The sequence below is a fragment of the Rhinichthys klamathensis genome, unplaced genomic scaffold (assembly GCF_029890125.1).
Source record: "Rhinichthys klamathensis goyatoka isolate OS25496 unplaced genomic scaffold, OSU_Roscu_1.1 h1tg000042l_1, whole genome shotgun sequence".
NCBI lineage: Eukaryota > Metazoa > Chordata > Actinopteri > Cypriniformes > Leuciscidae > Rhinichthys > Rhinichthys klamathensis.
Genome location: NW_026606589.1, coordinates 1,885,752 through 1,912,416, shown reverse-complemented (window position 1 = coordinate 1,912,416; position 26,665 = coordinate 1,885,752).

Genomic DNA, 26,665 nt, shown 5'->3' with positions numbered 1-26,665 from the left:
GGGGCAGCCACTATAGCAGCTGATCGTGGCATTTCTACTTCAGCTATTAAGATCCTGGGCAGATGGTCTTCCTCTGCATTAGAGTCATATATAAGACCGATTCAAAAATCATCGTCGAAGCTCAGCAAGCTGTGCAGTAACGATTCAGGTAAATTCCTACGCAATTACTGGTGGTGGTGTCATGCTTTATCTATCTGGCGATAGTCTCAGCTTGAATAATTCGTCCTTGCGCCTATCGCTGGCAATGCGGTCCTTAGGGGCCTGGCTTCGCGCAGCCTAGTGGCTTTTCTTTGCGTGTTTCGTTTATGCGCAGCTTTAGCGGCCTAGCGGCTCAGCGAACCTCGTCTATGCGTGGCTTAGCGCGGCCTTGTCTCTGTGGCTCAGCGTGGCCTTGTCTCTGTGGCTCAGCGTGGCCTTGTCTCTGTGTGGCTCAGCGGGGCCTCGTCTCTGTGTGGCTCAGCGTGGCCTCGTCTCTGTGTGGCTCAGCGTGGCCTCGTCTCTGTGTGGCTCAGCGTGGCCTTGTCTCTGTGTGGCTCAGCGTGGCCTCGTCTCTGTGTGGCTCAGCGCGGCCTCGTCTCTCTGTGGCTCAGCGTGGCCTTGTCTCTGTGGCTCAGCGTGGCCTTGTCTCTGTGGCTCAGCATGGCCTTGTCTCTGTGGCTCAGCGTGGCCTTGTCTCTGTGGCTCAGCGTGGCCTTGTCTCTGTGGCTCAGAGTGGCCTTGTCTCTGTGGCTCAGCGTGGCCTTGTCTCTGTGGCTCAGCGTGGCCTTGTCTCTGTGGCTGATTGCGGCCTTGTCTCTGTGGTCTAGCAAGGCCGTGTGGCCGGGCGGCCTTGTCTCTGTGGTCTATCATGGCCGTGTGGTCCAATGTGGCCAGTTTGCGGTCTAAGGGGGCCTGCTCTGTGTATGGCCCTAGGTGGCCTGCTCTGTGTGGTCCAATGAGACCTGGCCCAAGGTGGCTCTGTTCTGTGTGGTCCATCGCGGCCTTGTCTCTGTGTGCCCTGGCCCAATGTGGCCCTGTTCTGTGTGGTGCATCGCGGCCTTGTCTCTGTGTGGCCCAATGTGGCCTGGCCCAATGTGGCTCTGTTCTGTGTGGTCCATCGCGGCCGTGTCTCTGTGTGGCCAAGGTGGCCTGGCTCTGCGTGGTCCATCGAGGCCTTGTCTCTGTGCGGTCTGTTACGGCCTTGTCCCATGTGGCCGGTTCTGTGTGGCCAAGGTGGCCTTGTCTCTGTGGTCCTATAACGGCTTGTGTTCCAATGACCTGTCCCTATGTCCTAAGTTAGCCTCATTCTCAGTTTATGTAACTTCCACAACACTTGCTTCCCTCCTACTCATTCACAGGGAAACTGGCTTCGATCAGACGTAAGTGCGCTCTGGATGAAAGCGTCAGCATGGATAAATGCTTAAAGGTGCCCTATGTAAAAATTGAGGTAAGATTATCCAAAAAATGAGCTACACACATCAAAAGAATGAGAAGAAATAAGTGCAATGATGTCATTAAAAAATTGACAAGTTATAGTGCTGCCGAGATATAAACCTAAATTAGCATGCTAAATTACTAGCGCCGGCCCGACTGGTGTCGTAATACCAGTTTCGGCCATGGGAGGCGGTATGCGGGCAACATACATAACCACCAGCCAAACTGCAGTACACGAATAACTCGCACGGCTTGTGGGCGTACTTGAACCTGATGTCAATCGCGTCTATATGAGACCGGCCTTTATAATTTAGTGTTGAGATGTTGTTCATTGAGTCTCTAATCTCTAAAAATCTCCAAATGAACTGCGGTCTTACTATCGTGTCAATTGATTTGATTGATATGCGCGAGGGAGAGAGAGAGCAGGAGGACTGCGCTCGTGTTGTTTGAAGACGTGAGAGTGCGCGCGCGCGGCCGGGGCTCTCTCTCTCTCTGCTCGTTATAAGCCCTGTCAAGCGCAGCAGTCATTATATTCTACATCACTCACCGATCAAAATAGGCTTTGGCGGGACAAAGCGGACGATTTGACGGTTTTAGAAGATTAACAACCCGAAACTAAAAAACAGACTAGAGTAGGCCAACTTTCTGGAGGCATACTGCCCCCATCTGGTATGGAATATGTGGAGTATGAATTTATTTTTTGGCAGACATTCCACATGGCACCTTTAATGTACATTCAGCAGCAGAACATAAATGCATTCATGTCTTCTCATAGTACCTTTCAGGCTCACTATGAAGTCGCCTCTTACTAATTAGTTATTGGCTACGAGGCTTTCCACATTTCATGTTCATGCCCATTATTAACTCCCTTTTTTTTTCTATTTTAGGCTCTACAGGATACACGTCTGGTGGGCATACTTTTCTTTACCATTCTTTGGGGGTGGGCTCCGTCCTGGTGGAATTATCTTCCACCTACTTTTGGGGGTCGGCTGCGTCCCTGCCTTCGTCTTCAGGCAGGAAATGCAGAGTCCGGACCCTCGGATTGCGAGCTATGGACGGGGCCTACGCCAAAGAACTTTATTGCTTGCTGGGCTATCAATAAATGTATTTATTGTTACAGTATTTACTATCCCGAGTCTTTCTGGTAGAACTGTACAATGTATTAAGAGAAAATGTCTTAATTTTATTTATTTTTTTAATCACAGGATCCTCTGTTCCCAGCCCCAACCATTCATCAGAAGGACTGTGGCGAGAACCCTTATAGTGGTGGTTTCCACAGGATGAGATCTCACTGATGTTAGCCTGCAGTACTGACTCCATCACACATACAGTTGTGGTCAAAAGTTTACATCACATTGCAGAATCTTAAAAATCTTAAAAAAACTAAATAAGAGGGAGTTGTTGTTTTTTTAAGCCCTGATGAAGCTATTTCACTTAACAAATGTTTACATTTAGTCAAAATTATAGCTACATAATTTTTTTTTAAAAAGGATTTAAAAGTGACCGTTTTCATTCTTAATTGTGTGTCGTTAATTGGATGATCGACGACTCTTTTTTGTTTGTTTGTTTTGTGATGGTTGTTCATGTGTCATTTGTTTGTCCTGAGCAGTTAAACTGCCCCCTGTTCTTAAAGGGATACTTCAGGATTTAGCATTAAGCTTTGTATTAGTAGAAAACCTGTAGTATTTTTGAATTACCATGCTTTCCACCCTCATATCCCCCTGAGACGAGAGATTTATGTATTTTTTGTCTGGAAAAAATTCTCCGATGACGCAAAAATCGTAATTTTGCGTCATCGGAGGATTTTTGGGCCAGAGGCTAAAGACTACAGTCAGTAGTAGGGGCTGTCCCGCATGTTTTCAACCCGCCCATAGAGGGTGGGATCTCACTCACAGAATGTACACATAGTGTCAGCCATCTTTTTTTGGAAGCAAAGCTAGCAGGCTCTTGTTCTGTGGAGAAAGCTGAGTAGTAGGGGTTATTACCATCATAGATATCCATGGATATCTATGGTTACCATCCTCTTTTTCCCGGACATGTCCGGCCGTCGATGTCCGGGATTCAGCTTTTGCTTTCTGCAGTCGCCATTCATTGTTTACATGCACACCTTTTGTTTCAATCTAACTGAATTCATTCCATTGGTAAATCTGAATGTAGTGTTTACATGAACGTTAAATAAGTGATCGGTTGATGTGCGTTTTAACATTGCTAAGAAAATTCCCGCTCCTCCGTGAGAGATACGAGACCGGTGCGTCTCACAGGTGTCGCTCAACGTAATCATGCCACCGGCCTCGCGCCGTTCTCCTGCGGCCCTAGCCTCGTCCTGCTCGCCACTGTAAACATAATGAATGGCGACTGTAGAACACAAAAGCCGAATCCCGGACATTTTGGGCGATCTCGAAACACATTTTCGGGCAGATTCATCACGGAGACTCACTAGTAGCCTAGACTTGTTGTTTAACTACTGCACTCTGTTACCGGTAGGCGTGACCTCCTAGGGCAGCGAAGCAAGTGCATTCTGGGAGTTGTTGTCTTTCATCCACATAAGCCAAAAATACATTTTCTGGATTTTCTCAGTCTAGAAAGCTCCAAATTCAAAAATAATTTCACTTTTCTTCTACATAAATGACCCATTTTAAATACACATTCATCTTTCCAGAGGTGAAGTATCCCTTTAAGAAAAATCCAGGTCCTGTAAATTTTTTGGTTTTCCAGCATATTTTGAATATTTTAACCCATTCCAAAAGTGACTATGAGGTTGAGATCTATCTATTCACACCGAGGACTGAGGGACTCACACACAACTATTACAAAGGGTGAAAGATAAGTTAAACCTCTGGGGTCTGAGGTGTTTTCTGGGCCCTGGATGTCACGGTTCATGGGTTCTCCTGGGAGCGCCAGGAGGCGCTCCTAGGAGGAGGGGTACTGTCACGGTTCATGGATTCACTGTCTCGCCCTCGCGCTGTGAGTATGGTTGTGTGTGTATTGGTAGGCGTGGCTCGTGATTGCGGCTGATGAGCGTCAGCTGTTTCTCATCACGGCACCCTATTTATTGTGTGTGAGTTTGTCCTGTCTTTGTCAGATCGTTGTCGAGGCTCTCTGGATTAACCTGTGTCTCCTATCCAGTTCTCCTGTCTGATCGTTTGCCCGGATCGCTTGTGTTCCTGCCTGGATGCCTGGAGTCTGCCCATCTGCGTCCCTGCATTGCCAGTGCCCTGCCAGAGACTGAGACTTCCATCTGAACCTACTACTTCTATTCTTTTGTGAATAAACAGTTGTTCATTGCACTTGAATCCTATCGTTCTTTCTGGCCCTCACTGACAGAACGATCTGACCACTATGGATTCAGCAAGTACAACGGAGCTACAGAATTTCCTCACAAGCAGTGCTGCACGGATGGATCATCAAGACGAACAAGCGACGGCGACTGGTCGTGCTATGCAAGCACTGGTAATGCAGGTGTCCGAGCTCACCACTCAAATCCAACAAATGAGAGCGTCCCCTGCGCCACCCCCGCCGACCGTTCCCCAGGACCCTCCGAACTTCCATCTGCATGAGCCGCGCATCCCTACCCCTGAGAGATATGCAGGTGAGCCCAATCTGTGTAGAGCATTTTTAACGAAATGTTCCATTTTTTTCTCTCTTCAGCCGCTTACCTTCGCCACTGAACAATCTAAGGTGGCCTTGGTGATGACACTGTTGTCCGGACGCGCGGCTCAATGGGGAACGGCGGTGTGGGAGAATCAACATCACTGCTGTTCTTCGTTCCAGGCACTCGCGGACGAGATGAGACGGGTGTTTGACCGCGCGATCGTGGGCCGCGAGGCGGCGGGTAGACTCACTGAGCTGCGTCAAAACAACAACACCGTCTCGGACTATTCCATCGAATTCCGCACCCTGGCGGCCGAGTGTCACTGGAACGAAGAGGCGCAGTGGGACGTGTTCCTGCATGGGTTGGCTGACCGTGTTCAAAGAGAAATTTACACCCTGGAGTTACCGAGGAGTCTCGATGAACTTATCAGCTTGGCGTTACGCGTGGATGCGCGTCTCCAACAAGGAGGGAATCGTTCACGTCAGGGTTTGGTTCCGGAGTTTCAAGAATTCGCCAGCGCCAGAGATGAGAACACGGTCAGCCCCTCTTTCGATCAAGAACCCATGCAGGTTGGTCGAGCTCGGCTTTCCCGGGAGGAGAAGGAACGTCGGAGAGCTAGAGGTTTATGCATTTATTGTGGCAAAGCTGGACACTTTCTCGTCAACTGCCCAGTAAAAGACCAAGCCCGACAGTAGAACGGAGGTTACTGTCGGGTGGGCTTTCAGGTATTAAATCCTCATCAGCGACTCTCCTCCCGGTAAGACTGCAATGGGCAGACCAGGCCCACACCTGCCAGGCCCTGGTGGATTCTGGAGCGGAGGGCAATCTGATGGACTATGCTCTGGCTAGACGTCTCCAGATTCCAATCATCACACTCCAGCACCGCATCACCGTTAACGCCCTGAACGGACAGATACTTCCAGGGATTACTGAGGAGACCGGTATCCTTACTCTCATTACCTCTGGTAACCACACCGAGAGAACTTCCTTTTTACTCACTAACTCTCCTTTTGCACCTGTGGTTTTGGGTCATCCGTGGCTAGTACGGCATCAACCAAAGATCGAGTGGGGTCAGAATTCTGTGTCGGCTTGGAGTAATCATTGTTATGCCTCTTGTCTTGTGTCTGCGTGTCCGTCTGTCTCTTGTTCTATGTTGCAGGAGGAGTCGGTGAATCTGTCTAACGTGCCCCCGGAGTATCTCGACCTGAAGGAAGTGTTCAGTAAGTCTCGGGCTGCTTCTCTTCCTCCACATCGTCCCTATGACTGTGCTATAGATTTAATGCCAGGTACGTCTCCGCCTAAGGGCAAGTTATACTCGCTCTCTGTACCTGAGAGGGAGGTCATGGAGAAATATATTTCTGATTCTCTGACAGCCGGGATCATCCGTCCTTCTTCATCTCCCGCGGGCGCAGGTTTTTTTTTTCATGGGTAAGAAGGATGGCTCTCTGCGACCATGTATTGACTATCGGGGGCTGAACAACATCACGGTAAAGAATACTTATCCTTTGCCGTTGATGTCTTCAGCTTTCAAGCGGTTGCAGGGAGCGTCTCTTTTCACGAAATTGGACCTACGCAACGCTTACCATTTGGTCCGGATAAGAAGGGGGGATGAGTGGAAGACGGCATTTAATACCCCCAGGGGGCACTTTGAATACTTGGTTATGCCGTTCGGCCTGTCCAACTCCCCCGCTGTCTTCCAAGCACTCGTCAATGACGTGTTGAGAGACATGGTCGATCAGTTCATTTATGTTTACCTGGATGACATATTGATATTTTCTTCGTCTCTCCAGGAACATGTTCAACACGTCAGGCGAGTACTTCAGAGGCTGTTAGAGAATGGGCTTTTTGTCAAGGCGGAGAAGTGCGCGTTCCAATCACAGTCGGTTCCATTCTTGGGGTATATCGTCTCGTCCGAGGGAATACGCATGGATCCTGACAAGGTTAAGGCTGTGGTAGATTGGCCAATTCCAGATTCCCGCAAGGCCCTGCAGAGGTTTCTGGGATTCGCCAATTTTTACCGACGTTTCATTCGTAATTTCAGCCAACTAGCCGCTCCTCTGACCGCCTTAACCTCCACCAGAACGACATTCAGGTGGTCTAATGCTGCTGAAGCGGCATTTACCAACCTCAAGAGCCGCTTCGTTTCAGCTCCCATTCTCGTAGCCCCTGATCCTTCACGTCAGTTTGTGGTGGAGGTTGATGTGTCGGAGGTGGGGGTAGGTGCAGTTCTATCCCAGCGTTCTTCCTCGGACGACAAGATGCACCCTTGCGCGTTTTTTTCTTATCGCTTATCGACTGCCGAAAGTAATTATGATATTGGTAACAGAGAGTTGTTGGCAGTCAAATTAGCATTGGAAGAGTTGCGCCACTGGTTAGAGGGTGCGAGGGAACCCTTTATCGTTTGGACCGATCACAAGAACCTTGAGTACATCAGATCCGCTAAACGACTGAACTCCAGGCAGGCTCGGTGGTCACTTTTTTTCGGTCGTTTTGATTTTTTACTATCGTACCGTCCGGGTTCTAAGAACATCAAGCCCGATGCGTTGTCTCGTATTTTTGACCGCTCCGAACGCCCAGCTACTCCCGAGTGCATTCTTCCTGAGAGACTCGTTGTGTCTACACTCACATGGGAGGTCGAGTCGAAGGTCCGCACGGCCTTAGAAGGGGTAACACCTCCGCCCGAGTGTCCACCGGGTCGGTTATTTGTGCCGGAGGGGGTCCGGTCAGACGTAATACGGTGGGGTCATGGTTCGCGATATTCGGGAATTTGTTTTGGCTTGCTCGGTTTGTGCTCGTGGCAAGACTTCCAATCGTCCTCCAGATGGGTTGCTCCAACCGCTGCCTGTCCCTTCGAGACCCTGGTCCCACATCGCACTTGACTTTGTTACGGGTCTTCCACCTTCTCAAGGTAATACGGTCATTTTGACGGTAGTGGACCGGTTCTCGAAGGCGGCACATTTCGTTCCCTTACCCAAATTACCTTCAGCTAAGGAGACAGCGGTTACTGTGGTTAATCACGTCTTTCGCATTCATGGCCTCCCGATAGACGTGATTTCCGACAGAGGGCCCCAATTTATATCCAAATTTTGGAGAGAGTTTTGCAGATTGTTGGGGGCGAGTGTCAGCTTGTTCTCTGGGTTCCATCCCCAGACTAACGGTCAAGCAGAGCGAGCCAACCAAGATCTTGAAAGGGTATTACGATGTTTGGTGTCCCAGAATCCTTCCTCCTGGAGCCAACAGATCTCTTGGGTTGAGTACGCTCACAACTCGTTACCAGTCTCATCCACGGGTCTCTCTCCATTTCAGTGTAGTATAGGTTACCAGCCACCCATTTTTCCTGGTCTGGAGTCCGAAGTCGCGGTCCCCTCTGCTCACGCCTTCGTCCAAAGGTGCCGCCGCACTTGGAGAAGAGCCCGTGAGACTCTCCTCCGGGTGGGAGCGCGCACCAAGGCTCAGGCCGATCGCCACCGGCTGAAGCCTCCCGTATACGTCGTTGGTCAAAAAGTGTGGCTTTCTTCTAAGAACATTCCTCTCCGCTCCGTCAGTAATAAACTAGCTCCCAAATTTATTGGCCCGTTCTCTGTCACAAAGATTCTTAGCCCCGTGGCAGTCCGCCTCAAACTTCCTCCGGCGTACAGGAGGGTTCATTCCGTTTTCCATGTGTCCAAATTGAAACCTGTATTTCATTCTCGTATTAATCCGCCTGCCCCGGTTCCCCCCCCGCCGCGCCTCGTAGATGGGGAACCAGTCTATTCGGTTCGTCGTATTTTGGACGCAAGACGGAGGGGACGCGGATTTCAGTACCTGGTGGACTGGGAAGGTTACGGTCCGGAGGGGAGAAGTTGGGTTCCGGCTAGAGACATCCTGTATCATTCCCTTATTGATAATTACAATCAACAGGTAGGTTCTCCTGGGAGCGCCAGGAGGCGCTCCTAGGAGGAGGGGTACTGTCACGGTTCATGGATTCACTGTCTCGCCCTCGCGCTGTGAGTATGGTTGTGTGTGTATTGGTAGGCGTGGCTCGTGATTGCGGCTGATGAGCGGATCAGCGTCAGCTGTTTCTCATCACGGCACCCTATTTATTGTGTGTGAGTTTGTCCTGTCTTTGTCAGATCGTTGTCGAGGCTCTCTGGGTTAACCTGTGTCTCCTATCCAGTTCTCCTGTCTGATCGTTTGCCCGGATCGCTTGTGTTCCTGCCTGGATGCCTGGAGTCTGCCCATCTGCGTCCCTGCGTTGCCAGTGCCCTGCCAGAGACTGAGACTTCCATCTGAACCTACTACTTCTATTCTTTTGTGAATAAACAGTTGTTCATTGCACTTGAATCCTATCGTTCTTTCTGGCCCTCACTGACACTAGGTGTTCTGACATGCTCTGACACTTGTTCTTATTTCTGTTACTTGTGACATTTTCATGGCTAAAGTCTGATTACACTGTATTTAGCACAAACTCTGCTACAATAATATGTCATCAGCATGTATGTAAAAGTTTGTAGTTTTTGAGATAATGACATTTATGCGTAGTTAGTGAAAAAAGAAAATATATATATATTAATTGTCATATGTTACTTCAAATGTTTACAATCATTATGACGTTATGAAATGAGATTGGAGTAAAATGTTTGGTGCGTTTTCAAACGCACAGCGCGAGTGACTCAAACTCTCAGCGCTTGCAGAGAACATTTATTGAAGCGATCAAGCCGCTCCAAACTATGAAAGATTATTGTTACCATATTATACATAATAGTTTAAGCAGATATCCACAAACACAGTATTTAACAGTAAATCTGGGTCTAAACATTATAATATTCACCATATTAGAGTAAACACTCATACTAGCCTACTTTTATGTCATGCACGTTTTATTATTGAACATAAAAACATCCTTGTGTCCATGAATATAAATTTTGCATTGAAAGGTAGCCTGCCTGTCTATAGTTCATATTTCAACATGTTTCTGTCGATTTCATACATTTTAGTCTAGCAACAGTTCAACTGAAATGTGAAGTTTATGCAACAATAACACTAACTAATATAATTCAGAATACATTTCTTACCTTACATCTTTCTTGTCTTCAAATCGCGTTCTTCTTCTTCTGAGGTAAATCCAATGTAAGCTCACAGCGAGTTTTCCAAACTCAACGAAAAGCAGAGAACTTATGAAGTTTGGTGCTTTGTTTTTGAGGTAATTAGGGCATTTGCGTTCCTTCACGTAGAGATTTACATGTCAATCTCTTTTGCACACGTGGGCGTGGTCACATTAAAACTAACGAGCAAGGGTTTGAGAAACTGGACATCTTGTTGGTTTTATATAAATGACTCAACCCTCTGGGGTCGGCAAACGCGCCGGCGCGTTTTGCTGGATTTTCTTCACATAGTAGCACAATATACTTAAATTACTCCGTCATTTATGGTCATACAGAAAAAAGAAATATGAAAAAATAATCTGTGACATCACTACTTTTGTATGTGTCCACTTACAATCAAAATAAAACATTGTGCTTTTGTAAAATAAAGAAAATAACAGGGTGTGTTTTCTGCCTCTCTGTCTCGGTGAACTTTTTTTTCTTGAGCACGTCTATAAACTGAAACAAAACTCAGCGAATACTTGCCACACATACCTGCGTGAAGTTGGCCCCCCACCCAACGCAAAACGTCGTCAAACTATGCTCAATCGTTTGTGCTCCGTTTGTGCTGGTTTGTGCTGTAAAAAGTTTCGTTTGTGCTGTTTCGGTTTTTTAGATATTAAAAGAATATTCTTAGGTCATTCTGAGGTCACTCAGCCCCCCCACATGCTCCAAATTCACCCAAAATAGTCTCGATCGTTTGTGCTTCGTTTGTGCTGGTTTGTGCCGGTACAATTTTCGTTTGTGCTGCGTTGGGTTTTAAAATATCGGAAATTGAATTATAGGCGATGACGTCACCAGCCCCCCCACATGCTCCAAATTCACCCAAAATAGTCTCGTTCGTTTGTGCTCCGTTTGTGCTGGTTTGTGCTGTAAAAAGTTTCGTTTGTGCTGCTTCGGTTTTTTAGATATTAAAATAATATTACGTGGTCATTCTGAGGTCACTCAGCCCCCCACATGCTCCAAATTCACCCAAAATAGTCTCGTTCGTTTGTGCTTCGTTTGTGCTGGTTTGTGCCGGTAAAATTTTCGTTTGTGCTGCGTCGGGTTTTAAAATATCAGAAATTGAATTATAGGCGATGACGTCACCAGCCCCCCACATGCTCCAAATTCAACCAAAATAGTCTTGTTCGTTTGTGCTGGTTTGTGCTGTAAAAAGTTTCGTTTGAGCTGCTTCGGTTTTTTAGATATTAAAATAATATTAGGTGGTCATTCTGAGGTCACTCAGCCCCCCCACATATCCAAATTCACCCAAAATAGTCTCGTTCGTTTGTGCTTCGTTTGTGCCGGTAAAATTTTCGTTTGTGCTGTGTCGGGTTTTAAAATATTAGACATTCAATTCTTGTTGATGTCGTCACCAGCCCCTCACATGCTCCAAATTCACCCAAAATAGTCTCGTTCGTTTGTGCTGGTTTGTGCTGTAAAATGTTTCGTTTGAGCTGCTTCAGTTTTTTAGATATTAAAATAATATTAGGTGGTCATTCTGAGGTCACTCAGAACTGAGGTCACACTTGGTCACCCCCAAGAGGCCAAGAGAACAGCGAAACTATCCTCGAGGTGAGCACACTTTTAAAGTAGAATTGACGAAGACGTTCTGTCATTACATAATTTGTTCAATAAACAATTATCTTCACTTCAGTCTCTTCTGATTGTATTTTATTTTTACGAGTCTCATCTGCTACACTTCACTGCCACCACTAGGGGCAAGTGACACTTCTGTTCAAGAATGCTCTTGTATAAAATGCTGTAGAGTTGGTGGAGAAAAGGTCGATATAAATCAAACTACAAAAGTCGTTACTAATCCAAATTTCTGGCCAATGTAAGTATACATTGTTTTAAAACTGTCAGTTACAATATTAGTAGCTTCACGAATAATTGTACAACATTCATTCAAGAGAGCTTGTAACTTGTTATTGAACAGAAACCTCATTAATAACACTTATATTACTAATTTAGCTATGAAATGCTGATTACAGTTGCAGAAATTTGCCTTTTAGTATTAAAAAACGACCATGGGTCACATGTGCAGCTGTTTTAACATTTCATTGCTAAATTAGTGATATTAGTGTTAGCAAGGTGTCAACATTACCATATTGGTCCTAATATAAGATATATTATCCATCTACATTATCCTTACTATATTATATTATCCTATTATTCAGACCAATACAGTAATATATTAAAACAAATTTATGCTGTACATGATATTTTTTGGAGTCAGGATAATTGAGGGTAATTATGTTGTGCTTATGCCAGATGCCCAAGAAACCAGCAGTCGACAGGGATTCCATTTTCACAGTCCTGTGTTCATCAAAGGAGGCCATAGTCCAAAATGGCAACATAGCTACTCCTAATCAGAGCATCTGGACAGAGCTTAGTAAACAGCTAGACAACAAGATCACTGCAAAGGCACTATACACTTTTGTTAAATTAAACAGACACAATATCTGGACTGCTTTAGGGTTTACTCATGAAAGTGATCATGAAACAAGTGGCAGTAGTGATGACACTGATTTTGAGCCAGGGTCCCTTTCCTCCAGTCCAAAAGATTGCTGCACTTTTGATTTTGAAGTTCCATTTCAGAAATGGATACAATTTATGCCTGAAACAGTAACATACAAAAACAAGTTCTCTAAAACAAAAAAAAGGGAATACACAATTTTGAAGCCTGGTATCTGGACGCATGTGATAAATCATCACATTTGGCAAGAAGTGAAATGCCCCTGCACATTTGCTTTTAAAAGAGCCAAGGTCTATCCATCAGTCACAGACAAATATATTGAAATCAGAGGCAACTGTAAGGAGTGTCGTGGCCACATTCACATAAAATGTGAAAAAAAGCCTGAAATAAACAGCACAATGAAGTTCAGGTGTTCACTTAAAAACACTGTTGACTCCCTGCATACTGGCTGTTCCAAGGGTGCGATGTCTGGTAACTTGCGTGTGCAGATATCCAAAGAACTGTGTGAGGGTAGAAAGGAACCCCATGTATGGAGGGCATCAGAGGCAACAAAGCTGATGGATTTTGGAGATCCTGAGCCAAGTCATCTGCCTAATTTGGCCACCCTGCGCAAAGCAAAGCAAGAGAGAAATGATTTAGAATTAGGCGACAAGGATCCTATTCTGTCATTGCAGATGCTAAAATACAGTGCACCTCACACTGGTAGCATTAAAGACATTGGACTAGACAAGTTTTTCTGTCACTATTGGAGTCAAACACAAATGTATATGTACAAGACGTTATCAAAGACATCTACTAACCCCACTGTGAGTTTTGATGCAACTGGCTCAGTGGTGAGGAAACTACAGAGACCAAATGGCAAGTCTGGCCATATATTCCTATATCAGGGTGTTGTGGCAGGGGGTGAGAGCTCAAGTGTCCCAGTGGTGCAAATGCTGTCAGAGAGACATGATGTTAATGCCATAACACATGGTGCACCTACTCCAAAAGAGGTTGTGAGTGACTTCTCTCTGGCTTTGCTCGGAGCTTTGGTCAAGGCTTTTACTTCTCATTCTGATCTTAAGACCTACATCAATGAGTGTTGTGGTGTCTTACTCGGTAGACAGTCAGCAAAAGTCCCACCTTGTTTCGTGCGGGTTGATGTTGCACACTGGGGTGTTTGTGTTTGAAAGCTCCGTCGAATCAATTCATTAATCCTTGATTTTCTTTTTTACCACTCATTTATAAACAAGCACTTTCTATTTTTATATCATGGGAACTTATCCTCGATACTATTCCTTATAAAAAACAATCGGATTGCTTTGATATCGCTACTTAGACCCAACTTTGCGAATCTCGGCTACTAGCCTTTAGTCCGCTAGCATTTCACGCCTGGCCTCGCGCCTATTGACCGTCTGATTTTACACCCGTTTCACTGAAAGGATACAGGTTATATCCAGCATTTCAGTCCTAAATTACTAGTGATATTGGTAGTATCACTACTAATCTACTGTTCATCTGTTATGGCAAACATATCAGATGTGTGTCTAACGTTACCTTTGAGTGCAGGTGAGGACACATTCGAACTCATTTCGGTACGATTGGAGCTTGAATCGGTGGAGAAACAGATCCGTGGTCTGCTAGAGAGGCAAGCCGAGCTGCGGGATCGGCGATCAGCGCTTGAAACGTCACGCGCCGATGCACACAAGTCAGTGGTTAGTAACTTTTTGACTCCGACTTCGTCCACTCCGTGCGTTTCTCTGCCCAGGAGGACGCGATCATCTCTGGCATCATTCACTCCGGCACCAACCCAACACCATGGACCCTGGGTGATCCCACAGCGGAAGACACGAGCCAGGACCAGAGCAAGAACCTCTCCGCCCCTCCCGGTCTTCGAGATCTCCACCCGGAACCGCTTCTCCCCTCTTCGCGAGTCGGAACGCGACGACGCCGTGATCATCGGCACTTCCATGGTCCGTCATGTCCGTGCTACCTCAGGTAAGGGTAAGGTGCGCACTCACTGCCTTCCTGGTGCTCGTGTTCTTGATGTCGCCGCACAGGTTCCCCAGATCCTGAACGGTGAAGAGCGCGTCGGAGCTGTGGTGCTTCACGCTGGAACAAACGATATCAGGCTACGGCAGACGGAGGTTCTGAAGAAGGACTACAGGAGCCTGATCGAGGCGGTACGCAGCACAGCGCCTGAGGCAACGATCATCGTGTCTGGACCGCTTCCCACGTACCGACAAGGACAGGAAAGGTTCAGTAGATTATTTGCACTTAATGAATGGTTAATGTCATTGTGTAATGAACAAAAACTGCTCTTTGTAAATAATTGGAATCTGTTCTGGGAGCGACCTAGGCTCTACCGTGCTGATGGCCTGCACCCCAGCAGAATCGGAGCGGCTGTTCTGTCGGACAACATCTCCAAGACGTTACACACCGTATGACTAGAAAATCAAATTCCAAATCACAGTCTTTGCTGTCCCAACTTAATTGATATAAGTAGTGTAGAACATTATATAGAAACTGTGTCTATTCCTCGTTTAGTGAGGCCAAATAATAAATCCACTGTAGGATCTAGGAAAAATCTTATTGTAATTAAACCTGAAAATCTAAATATCGGTGAACAAAAACAATTTCTAAAACTAGGTCTTCTAAACATTAGATCGCTCACACCTAAGGCGGTTATTGTAAATGAAATGGTCACAGATAATAGCTTCGATGTACTTTGCCTTACTGAAACCTGGCTTAAACCAAACGAGTATTTCGGTCTAAATGAGTCTACCCCGCCAGGATACTGTTATAAGCATGAGCCCCGTCTGATCGGTCGTGGCGGCGGTGTTGCAACAATCTATAGAGATATTCTTAATGTAACTCAGAAAACAGGTCACAGGTTTAATTCGTTTGAAGTACTGGTGCTAAACGTTGCGCTCTTAGATGTAAGAAATAAATCCCTATTATCTCTAGCCTTGGCTACTGTATATAGACCTCCAGGACCATATGCTGATTTCCTAAAAGAGTTTGCAGACTTTCTCTCAGATCTATTGGTCAATGCCGATAAAGCAATAATTGTTGGAGATTTTAACATACACGTAGATAACACAAACGATGCGTTAGGGACTGCGTTTACAGATTTATTAAACTCCTTTGGGGTCAAGCAGAATGTCAGTGGTCCCACTCATCGTCTAAATCATACACTAGATTTAATTATATCATACGGAACCAATCCAACCGATATAGATATTATACCGCAAAGTGACGATCTCACCGATCATCACATGGTAACTTGTATAATACGCACTGCTGAAATTTGTCATGTTGCGCCACGTTATAGACCAGGCAGAACAATCCTTCCGACCACTATAGATAGATTCTCAAATAGCTTACCTGATCTATCTCAGCTGCTCAGAGAACCCACACAAACAGATGAACTAGAGGAAATGACTAGCAGTTTGAGCACCATTTTCTCTAGTACATTAGATATTGTTGCACCAATTAGATCAAAAAAGGTTAGAGAGAAAACTAAAGCACCATGGTACAACAGTGCTACGCTTGCTATCAAGAGAGAAACTCGTAACCTAGAGCGTAAATGGAAACAAACTAATTTAGAGGTCTTTAGAATCGCGTGGAAAGACAGTATGTCACGTTATAAAAAGGCTCTAAAAGCAGCCAGGGCTGAGCATCTCCGCAAACTAATAGAAAATAACCAAAATAATCCAAGGTTTTTATTTAACACCGTGGCTAGACTAACAAATAAACAGACATCACCCGAGCAAATTATTCCGTTACAGTATAGCTGTAATGATTTTATGACCTACTTCAATGAGAAAATAGAAAGCATCCGAAACACAATTGTAAATGTACAATCCTCTATGGTGTCTTATGATTCAGCCTCAATTATCGCCCCTCAAGAACAACTACACCGCTTTACAACTATAGGACAGGAAGAGCTAAATAAACTTATCATTGCATCTAAACCAACAACATGTTTATTAGATCCAATACCAACTAAATTTCTGAAAGAAGTGTTACCTGTAGTGGAAGAGCCTCTTCTTAATATTATTAACTCGTCTTTATCTTTAGGTCATGTTCCAAAAATATTCAAGCTGGCAGTAATAAAACCTCTCATTAAGAAACCGCAATTAGATCCAAATAACTTAGCAAATTACAGACCGATTTCAAATCTTCCATTTATGTCTAAAATACTAGAAAAGACTGTGTCCGCTCAATTGTGCTCTTTCATGCAAGAAAATGAGATATATGAAAAATTTCAGTCAGGATTCAGACCGCATCATAGCACAGAAACTGCGCTAGTTAAAATTACAAATGATTTACTTTTAGCTTCTGACCAAGGCTGTATCTCAATACTAGTTCTACTCGATCTTAGTGCTGCGTTTGACACTATCGATCATAAAATACTCTTGGATCGACTACAAAACTACACTGGTGTTCAGGGACAGGCATTAAGCTGGTTCAGATCGTATTGATCAGACCGTTACCATTTTGTTTGTTTAAATGGGGAAAAATCGAAGATAACGTCAGTAGACTATGGAGTGCCGCAAGGATCAGTGTTAGGCCCTCTGCTATTCTCAATATATATGCTGCCACTTGGTAATATTATAAGAAAACATGGAATTAATTTCCACTGTTATGCCGATGACACTCAATTATATATTTCATCACGGCCAGATGAAAACACTAACTCATCAAAATTGACAGAGTGTCTTAAAGATATAAAATGCTGGATGACGCATAATTTCCTGCTACTAAATCCAGATAAAACGGAGGTATTACTTGTTGGTCCAAAAAACTATCCACAAAACCACTTACAATACAACTTTAATATAGAAGGATGTCCTGTTACTTTATCCTCTACGGTAAAAGACCTGGGAGTTATACTAGACCACAACTTGTCTTTCGAAAATCATATTTCATATGTTACAAGAACGGCCTTTTTCCATCTTAGAAACATTGCTAAATTACGTAACATGCTATCTGTTTCCGATGCAGAAAAGTTAGTTCATGCATTCATGACCTCAAGACTAGATTACTGTAATGCTTTATTAGCCGGTTGTCCTGCATCCTCAATAAACAAGCTACAGTTAGTGCAAAATGCAGCCGCTAGAGTTCTTACTAGGTCAAGAAAATATGATCATATAACACCAATTTTATCATCTCTACACTGGTTACCTATCAAGTTCCGTATCAATTACAAAGTACTATTACTGACCTATAAAGCCCTAAATGGTTTAGCTCCTGTGTATTTAATGGACCTTCTATCGCCCTACAATCCATCGCGTTCTTTAAGATCACTAAATTCGAGGCTTCTAGTCATTCCTAGGATATCTAAGTCCACTAAAGGAGGGAGGGCGTTCTCACATTTAGCTCCTAAACTCTGGAATAGCCTTCCTGATATTGTTCGAGGCTCTGACTCGCTGTCCCAGTTTAAAACTAGATTAAAGACGCATCTTTTTAGCCAAGCATTTACATAATGCTTACCTTTTATTATACTGCTGAATCAGATCAAATGCATTTAATACTATAAAACTTGAAGAGACTGTAGGTTATCTGTATAGGTTGCATAGTATTTGCAGTCATTACGTTCCTGTGTATATTGCGTGAATGACGGGTGGTTGGGCAGATATTGTGTTGCGGTAGGTAGTATGCCATACGGAACCGTTGTCCACTGAAACTGCCTATTCACGCACCAGTGGGGCTCGACAGCCTTAGTCAACGGGTTGGCGCGTATGGTTGGGTTGCGGAGAGATTGTGAGATTGTGGTTAGGTCTCAGCAGCAGGAGGGACGTAGAGGTCAGTAAGCTGGGCTGAGTTGAGTGGGGGACGGAGGGGGGTGATTTTGGGACGCAAGAGTCACTGTCTTCATGTTTTGTCTTTTACGCCTGTGTTATGGAAATCATCATTATGAACAGCAGCTACGCTAATTATTTTCCCTTTGCTTTTCTGCTGTTATCTCGGGACGCGAGTCCCGAGAAAATGGCGTTCGTCAGCTCCAGTTTGTATCCAGCCTCTCACGGAGACTTCAGATGCTCCAATCACAAAGCCTATGAAGTGACGACTCAACACGGGCGATATGGACTCTCTATGGTGGACGGCACTGTTCCTTAACAACTCGTCTTAAGACCGGCGTGCATACTTGGACTTCCAAAAAATACTCTAAATGTTCCGATCCAATCTGACTTGTAATGCTGCCCGAATCATGCACTGTTCCTTCGTTGGCCAGAGGAGAACTGGCCCCCCGACTGAGTCTGGTTTCTCCCAAGGTTTTTTTCTCCATTCTGTCACCTGATGGAGTTTTGGTTCCTTGCCACTGTTGCCTTGGCTTTTGGCTTGCTTAGTTGGGGACATTTAACATTTAATATTCAATAATATTATTGATCTGCCTTACTTAAGGTGGACGTTGACGCAATTTCTTTTAGAAACAAACTTTGTTATATTGTTATATTGTTTTTGTTATATTGTTTTCATGTTATCACTGTGAAGCGCTTTGATACAATCTGTATTGTAAAAAGCGCTATATAAATAAAGGTGACTTGACTTGACTTGACACTGCATCAAGATGATCTGCCGGTGGGACTGCTTGAAAAAAAAAACACATCGCATTAAAGATTTCTTTGTTAGGTCAATAGCTCAGCTTCTCATGTCACAATCCATGGATGATGCAAGAGAGCTACTAAGATGCATTACTATTGTGGCTCTCAGCGAAACAGAGGGTAGTGACAGCTCTGGAGCCCCCCTCATTTCAGAAAGGTGCAAGAAATACCTAAAAGCCCGAATTGCAGAAGAGCGTGTCATCATTCCAGATGTAGAGGGTGCGGACCTGGAAGAAGTGGATCCATGTGACCAAACACAGACAGACCTGCGGCAGTGGGTAACAGACATATGTGAGGAGAGCAGGTCACTTGCCACATCTAATGGTGATCATGACAATATGCACTTCCTCCCTGAGATTATTCCAAATATAATCTGGCTTGCAAATTACTTACCTCTCTGGACAGGGGTAATGATCCCTCACTTCCGGAGCTCCAACATCACCGCAAGTTCAGCCAATGTCGAAGCCGAGTTTAAAAACATCAAACGCGGCCTTTTCAAGCATGAACACTTGCCTATTTGAGTGGATCGATTCATTGCTCGACATCTGTCCTTCATTGAAGGCAACATGCGTATTTTTTCTGCAAAACAAAAGAGTGTGGAAAAAGGTGAAGAGGATGAGGCTGTTGCGACAGTGATCGACACAGGAGTCAATCCACTACCCACCGCAACCTGCAGGATAGATGGAAGGCCAGAGATGGATGCTTCCTGCTCTGGGAAGTCTGACACTGTCACAAACATCCATCCAACAGATGAAGAAGCTGTTGAAAACTGGAGAGGCTTAGCGGTTCCACCCAAAAAGAGGAAGAGGAGTTCATACCTCTCTCCTTGTCCTGAATGGCTCCATGCAGATCCATCTGTGAGAGGGGAAAGACTCAAAGTGGACCTGTTGAAAAATGTAAACAATCAACAGCCTGTTAAATTCAGGAAATCAAGAATCTCTGTGCTTAACACATGTGCATTTGATGCTTTTTGTCAATGCTTATGTTGTGCTTACTGTGATAGTGTCACTTTTGAAAATATTGTTTGCAATGAGGATTCCAACAACCTCCTCCAGCTAGTGAAATCCATCACCACAAAGGGTCTGAATGCACAGGCCTACATACAGAGGGCAGAACTGCTGAGCGAAATATTCAAAGCTGTCCGACTGAAGTCTGGTGCTCTGCAAATCGATGCACAATGCCACATCTCCACTATCATTGAAAAGTCAATGACAAAACGCACTTGTGTTTCATTAACAAAACAGTGCTCTTCACAGTATTGTGGTCTCAGCAAACAAGTCACAAGGGAAATTGCATTTGTTTGTACTTCTGTTGCTGTACTGCAGGCTTCTGGCATGGCTCATCTTCAGACCGCAGTGGAAGAAGGCCTTGACCTCCCGGAGTCCCCCTGCCTCAGGCCGATCCAAAGTCTGTCACAGTGTCCCTCTGCAATCAAGCCAGATACCTCAGAAAAAGTGCTCTGTGCAGGGAAAGTTTCTCACAGTTACAGTCTGGGAGAACTTATGTGGATTGACACTGACCTGGGAAGCAACTCCACAGAATTTCCTTTGAGTGAATTTCCCTCCAATCTGATGCTCCAGGGAAAGAGATTTACTTTGCGGGCAGTCATTGCTTTTAGAGGAGGCTTAACCCAGGATGCTCTTGGGCATTATGTGGCCTTCTGTAGGAGGTCTCCATGTATCTGGGAGATGTATGATGATCTGAGAAGTGGAGTGACAGCAGCGTCAGATAAAAACAAAATATGCCCACATGCTGTATTATACACAAAAGACTGATGGTCATTGCACTATTTATATTTAATTTCACAAGTTAAATTATTTTGGTTGAACTTTTTGTATGCCACATACCCTTGTTTTCCTACTCCTGTTAGGAGAAGGAAGTAGTGTGCTATTTTATGGAAGTTTGCACTCAAGTCTATTATTTTGTGTGGTATCTTTTGGTTTGATGACAGATTTAAACTTGTCAGTATTAATTGTTTTTAAGTTTAAGTTAACGTTTTTTGTTTTTTTTTGTTAATGGATGTTCGATAGTACATAATTAAATTTCAAAAGTTAAATCATTTTGACCTAATTGAGTCATGAGTTTCCTCATACATAATAATAATAATAGTAGTAATTAAATGATATACACACAGACACATAAATACACACACAGTAGCCTACCAGTCAAAAGATTTAAAAGGTTTATTTTTTAATGTTTCTCAAAGTTTAATGTTCCCTTATGCTCCCTAAGGCTATATTTATTTGATCAAAAATACAGTAATATTGTGAAATATTATTCCAATGTAATACTGCAGTTTTATATGTGAATATATAGTAAAGTGTAATTTATTCCTGTAATCAAAGCTGAATTTTAGCATCATTAGTTAAGTGTCACATGATCCTTCAGAAAACATTCTAATATAGCTACGGATGTTATGAATTTGATGCTCAAGAAACATTATCAATGTTGAAAACAGTTGTGCTGCTTATTGTTGTTCTTTTCTTCTTCTGAAAACCAATATATACAACAATTCAAAGATTTGATTTGAGAGAGATATAAAATATAATACTTTTATATAGCAAGGAAGTAATAAATTAATAAAAAGTTGATCAACATTGATCAAAATTAAGAACCTTTCTTAACTGAGCACCAATAATAAAGGAGCATACAATCAACATTTTAACGTTACTATGATTTCTGAAGAATCATGTGATATCGAAAACTGGAGTAGGTCTAATGATACATAAAATTCAGCTTTTACATCAGTCTAAATGACATTGTAATTATATTAAAACCGAAAATAGCTACTTTAAATTGTAATAATAGCCTATATATGTTTCATCAAAAAAGTGAGCTTAAAGAGACAAAAAAAGAAGAATCCAAACTTTTGACCCCTAGCCATAGCCAATAGGCCTTTACACACATAAACACAGCAAACAGATTATGGTGCGTGTATTTGTGACAATTTTCATATATGTTATAAACAAAACACAACACACAGTAAGTAAAAACACTAACCTTGAAGTTTGTGTTGCATCCACATCCTGTATCCGCAGTGTTCGTTAAAAGTTGAAAACGCACAGGATAACATAAGTGAATATTGTGATTTGTTTTGCCGATTCTTTAGGTCTTACCTTGTTACTTTAACTAGCCTACTGTTAAAAAAAAAGTAGGCTGGTGCACCGTCTATAATTCTCTCTCATTCAGTGTCTCGCCCATTCAGTTAGTTGTGCACAAACGAACGAGACTATTTCGGGTGAATTTGGAGCATGTGAGGGGCTGGTGACGTCATCAACAAGAATTGAATGTCTAATGTTTTAAAACCCGACACAGCACAAACGAAAATTTTACCGGCACAAACCAGCACAAACGGAGCACAAACGAACGAGACTATTTTGGGTGAATTTGGAGCATGTGGGGGGCTGGTGACGTCATCGCCTATAATTCAATTTCTGATATTTTAAAACCCGACGCAGCACAAACGAAAATTTTACCGGCACAAACCAGCACAAACGAAGCACAAACGAACGAGACTATTTTGGGTGAATTTGGAGCATGTGGGGGGGGGGCTGAGTGACCTCAGAATGACCACGTAATATTATTTTAATATCTAAAAAACCGAAGCAGCACAAACGAAACTTTTTACAGCACAAACCAGCACAAACGGAGCACAAACGAACTAGACTATTTTGGGTGAATTTGGAGCATGTGGGGGGGCTGGTGACGTCATCACCTATAATTCAATTTCCGATATTTTAAAACCCAAAGCAGCACAAACGAAAATTGTACCGGCACAAACCAGCACAAACGAAGCACAAACGATCGAGACTATTTTGGGTGAATTTGGAGCATGTGGGGGGGCTGAGTGACCTCAGAATGACCTAAGAATATTCTTTTAATATCTAAAAAACCGAAACAGCACAAACGAAACTTTTTACAGCACAAACCAGCACAAACGGAGCACAAACGATTGAGCATAGTTTGACGACGTTTTGCGTTGGGTGGGGGGCCAACTTCATGCAGGTGCCACACCTTTATGAGCCATATATCTTTATAAACATTTAAGTGTGTACTTTTGGATTATCTGATTCAAAACAAAGACATATATTCTCTGTTTAACCATCTGGGGTCTGAGATGGTATTCTGGGCCATGGAGATGTTCTGACATGCACTGACATTTGTGCTTATTTCTGTTACTTGTGACATTTTCATGGCTAAAGTCCGATTACACTGTATTTAGCACAAACTCTGCTACAATAATATGTCATCGGCATGTATGTAAAAGTTTGTAGTTTTGAGATAATGACATTTATGCATGGTTTGTGAAAAAACAAAACAAACTAGCAGCATTTAGCGGTGTTCAAGCAGTTAAGGCCTTTAAGGCCGTTAAGCACAAAAACATCAAAAGACATTAAGTTTTATGTAGCAAGCATTTAAACATTGACATCATAGATGGAATAGACCATGTTTTAGCATGATTTACCATGATATACCAAATTTAGTGTGATTTTTCATGATCTACCATGTTCCAGTATGATTTACCATGAATCTAGCATGATTTACCACAGTTTACCATGATTTCCCATGTTATAGGATGATTTACCATGATATACCACATTCTAGAATGATTTACCAGGATTGTAGCATGATTTACCATGATTCATCACATTGCTAGCATGATTTGCCATGATCCACCATGTAATAGTATTTTTTACTATGATTTACCATGTTTCTATCGTGATTTACCATGATTTACCACATTGCTGCATTGATGTGAAGGGCCAATAAAAATGAAGTGATAAACTCTGACAAAAAAATGATTGTCTTATAATAGTTAACATGGAAAAACTGGTTTGCTTTAGTGCTTTGATTTACTGTTGAAAATCAAGTGTGTCAAAATGAGAGTGAGCCAATAAGTGGTCTTCTACTGCCCTCTGCTGGCCATTCTACTTATTAATAAAGTGTTTTCACAGGTGCTTTTGCACTCATATGTAGACATTTGATCACACACACACACACACACACACACACACAAAGTCATTATATAAATATATTTTAATGGTCTATAAGCATTTAATGTCTTTGCAAGCTATTAATCAGATTATTCAGCATTTATTCAGAAACCTAGGACTACACACACACACATTCTGTTGTAGATACAGATATTTGAACTATGTGATGGAAAAAAGAAATGTTTACTGCAATTGTCCTTCAGGATTCATATTTCTCAATGTACTACAATAGTCAGTTTACCGTGGTTTGTCTTAGTTTACCTTGATGTTACCTTGTTGTGACCGAATGTTACACAATAATTTATCATGATATACCACATTCTAGAATGATTCAGCAGGATTGTAGCATGATTTACTATGATTTACCACGTTGTTAGCAATTATGTGAAGCTTCAGAACAGTAAAGTGAATTGAAAGACAAAATATGATTGTGTTATTATAGTAATTGTCACAGAAGGTTATTTTTTAGTGTCTGAATATATGAATGCAAAAGCACATGTGAAAAGACTATTAATAAGTATAATGTCCAGCAGAGGGTAGTAGAAGACCACTTATTGCTATAGTACCACTTTTATTTTGAACTACTTGGTTTAATCAGTATCAGGGTTTCCGCGGGGTCATAAAAAGTCATAAAACGTCTTAAATTTGATAATAAGAATTTTAGGCCATAAAAACGTCCGGTTTTTCCATACAAGGTCATAAATTACATTTAGCCACGTCTTAAATTGATATGCTCATTCATTCATTATCGCGATATAATGTTTTCTCTATAAAACGATATCAAGAGTTCGATAAATGTTAGATCATGTTTATGCGCCAAAAGCGGAACGAAACTCATTTGAACCGCGCGCGCCTCACGGAGCGTTTATCCGCTCGGCTCAAAGTCCAAACGGCAGCGTAGCACGATCAAGCTCACTAGAGCAGACGCGTTCTTCTACTGTCTATGGTTAACTTTGATCAGTCTCGATCACGAGATCCAGTGAGAAGCACTTGAATTCAGCGAAGAACACAAATGTCTCAGTGATTTAAACCAGTTTAAAGGCAGATGAAACAGCGCTGACGAACAGGAGAAACACTGTGCGCAACTATACAGTCAGAAAGCTTTTCCATCTACACATTTACATCCTTTACCATGGTTTTACTGTAACGTTAGCCTAGTAATATTAACTGCACCATGAAATGTGGGATACATATTGAATTGTATTATATTATTAATGTAGACAATGTATTAAAGGACTAATGGAATATAATTACAGTATTTATGTATTTAGGCTATAGCCTACTGTTTTTCATACATTTCATAAAGATACGTGCCATCAAAGTCAGGCAACACAAACCTGTTTCAAGACTTGAAACAATATCCCCCATTAGCACATGCAGAAACTAAGAAATAAATTTTGAAATAAAGATATTATTTTTGTTAAGGAAAAAATACAAATGTTTGAATGTTCTACCTCAGATTTGTGAAATGTTCACCTGTTTGGCAAGTGTTTGTCATGATATGTTTTGACAATAAAGAGTAGTTTAAAACCACAATTAACGCTCTGGTTTCTACAACTTTCAGTTGGGAACAAAAATCTGCCTTCAAAGTTCAAAGAAATAAAGAATTGACATTTATCGTCATAATTATCGATATTGACTGATATATTATCGTGATAAGTGTTGTGTTGTTCCTGTGTTATTGATACTTAGGAAAAGGGAGCCTTCAGTTTGTTACTGTGAGGCATGCGCACAGTGAAGCAACAGCCGAGTGTCTGCCTCCTCCTGTATCGTAGACAGTGCTGGCAGTGGTAACACCTCAAGATCTGTGCCACTGTTGTTTATTCTGATTATGTGACACTCAGAGCCATGTCCAACTACCAATGTAATGTCCTCAATTTGATCTATCCTAGACTTAGCCCACGACTCAAAGAAAAACTGTTGCAGTTGCTCCTTGTTGTCACCACAAGACAAGAACTTGGACCATTGTTTTGGTGTTTTCTGGTTAGCTGAATATATTTTAGTTAACTGACATCCTTTTGTAGCTCGTCTGTCTTGTTCCGCGTTCTTTATGCTCATCTGTTTGTACGTATCAGGGACTAGTGTTGTTTTTGGCGGCCTGTTTTAATTTTAGTTTTAGTCTAGTCTTTGTGTCAAGCTGTCATTTTAGTTTTTATTAGTTTTAGTCACGTTCATACTCTTTTTAGTCTAGTCTTTTTAGTCTAGTCTAGTCTAGAAAATTGTATTTTAGTCTCTTTTTAGTAATGCAATTCTATTTAACCCAGTCAATATAGTATAAATACCTAGTAGTATAGACGAAACCAAAATTTTCTTTTAGCCAAAGCCATTTCAAACAATCTTATCTTCTTATAGTTATCTATATTATTGTTACCTTATAGACTCAAGAATGCATCCATTCCAGACACGGAAGACGCTCTGATTTGAATTTACAACATATTTATTTTACCAACCAAACATGTTAGAAGTAGCCTACACACATGATTAAATGAAAG